A 2,500-nucleotide genomic window follows, 5' to 3' on the forward strand; every position below is an offset into this window, starting at 1 on the left:
AATTTTCAGTGGGTTATATTATTAGGATCATTTTCTATATTACGTCCGCCGCCCCGACATCGTCGCCCCTGCTAACGGAGCCAAGTTTGCCGCTAACAAGGGGTTTCCGAGCAATAAAACCTACATATTTGCATTGTATAGAGTGAGAGGAATCCAACGATACCAAAATCGTCGATATCGGAGCAGCGAAGGTAATATAGAAAATTACTAAAGTTTGTAACAAAGTTTGCCTAGGCGTTGTGTAGCAGTTCTTTGTTCACCATTCATGTCACCAGCTATTTGAATGGCCAAAAGACCGCGACAGAGCAAGGAAGTGGACACGTTTTGCGCATGCCAAGCGGAGCAACTCTCAGCCTGTGCCATCCAGCATACTTTGCCTGAAACACTTCGAGCCCGATTGCTTTGCGAACAGAGTGGCTTACGACATGGGATTTGCAAAACGGTAGGCCATTTCTAATTTATATTTGTCTTGATCACAAAACAGCGCAAAACAAACTCAGAAAGAGCGCTTTTGCTTGGCGGCGTAGCAAACATTCATTGCGTGGGTACGACACAGTGTGCCGAGTGCATTGCAAGTGTGCATGTATTACTACACAGAGGTAAGGTAAGTACACCCCAGAAAGCACAACACAAATAAATACCGACGCCCCTCCACTCGCGAATGGATGTAGGCCTACGCCAAGGATGCAGACAAGAGATAGCTCAGCCTGCAGAAATTTTGTACCATAAAAAAGCGGGATCAAACGTTCGACTATAAAAATATACTTTAGAAAAATTACCATCCATTCAATCTCTTCGGGTCTCTTTGGCACAACTTCCACGACATACACAGCGTCGGATTCGTGCATGTACGGCCCAGCAGCCATCAACCCTTGATATTCCTCTTCTTCCAACTCTTCGAAGACGCAGGCACCCTCTGAAGAACTTACACCAATGTCGTCGTCGGAATAATTCGATGAAACTTCGCTGATTTCACTGGCACTGTAGTCTTGTAGTGAGTCCGCCATGTACTGAATGCAGAGAATGCCGTGATCGCGTTCTGGAATTGACGTCACACATCCGGGTTCCGGATTTTCGCGGGAAAATATAACTTGACTTCGGAAATTCGAAATAAATCAATTTTGGGGAATTGTTTTCAGATTTCCATTTTTTTTTTTTACTCTTATTAGAGAGATGGTTTGCTAGCTAATTCTCCCTTTTTAAAAATTTCAGTTGTTACTTCGCATAAGCCCTTTAAAGAGCAACACTGATAAAATCACACCAACAAAGGTGTTAACGCAGGTCCAGCTATCTAAGAAAGAATGAGAAAGAAAATGATCTTTTATTTCCGTAGTAAAAACAAACTGATCTTTTAATCTTATCTAAGATCAAAGTTACAATTTCTGAAGGAAATTTATTACAAAGCCTATAAATCGCAGTAAAAATGGATTTAGAAAAGTGTTTCGTAAACGATCGACTTGCATCAAATATCATTGACTTGAGGGTTATAAAACTTCAAGGAACTCTTGCAGGTTCTAGACAGACTCAAAATCAATTCCTTGGACTTGGTAGGATTTAATTTCATACCCTACCGAGAGCACCACGATTGAATTAGGTCTACAGTGAGACTCAGCTACTATTTACCTGGTTGCCGCAGAAGGAATATCAGCACAGAGAGAAACATCATCAGCATGTGCCAACATTTTATTATTAATACCGGACCACATATCGCCAGTATATAAAATAAATGGCAAAGTAAAATGAACACTACCGTTAGGAACCCCAGACCTACCATCAACATGAACACACTACTGTCTACCAGTTAAAATTTCAGTTAAATACTTAAAACTTTGCCACTAACACCAAGAGACTACAACTTAAAACCAAACCATTGTGATTAACAGTATCAAGGGAGACAATCCTCGACTCATGACCCTTATCTAAAGCATACTGCCTTTCATGCACCAACAGAAGCAAGCCGAGTCCCTTTGCTAGAGCCAAACTGAGTCCCCGGAAGAAACGGTCTCAAATATACAGAAAGACTTTTGACAGCAAACGTTTAAAATCCTTAGATAAAGTTGCTGTAATTTAAATGGGCCTATAGTCAATACGTGAGGACTGTAGTGGGCCCTATATATGTGTGGAGAGAGAGAGTGAAAGTGAGAGTGAGTGAGTGAGTATGAGAGAGAAATAGAAAGAGAGTGAAAGTGAGAGTGAGTGAGTGAGTATGAGAGAGAAATAGAGAGAGAGTGAAAGTGAGAGTGAGTGAGTGAGTATGAGAGAGAAATAGAGAGAGAGTGAAAGTGAGAGTGAGTGAGTGAGTATGAGAGAGAGTGAAAGTGAGAGTATGAGAGAGAGATAGAGAGAGAGTGAAAGTGAGAGTGAGTGAGTGAGAGTGAGTATGAGAGAGAAATAGAGAGAGGGGGATGCATGAGACAGAGAGATAGAGATGGGGGATGCGAGAGAGAGAAAGAGAAAGAGAGAGAGTGAGGGAAGCAAGAATGGTGGGGAGGAGAGAGAG

The sequence above is a fragment of the Penaeus vannamei genome, chromosome 18 (genome assembly GCF_042767895.1).
Source record: "Penaeus vannamei isolate JL-2024 chromosome 18, ASM4276789v1, whole genome shotgun sequence".
NCBI lineage: Eukaryota > Metazoa > Arthropoda > Malacostraca > Decapoda > Penaeidae > Penaeus > Penaeus vannamei.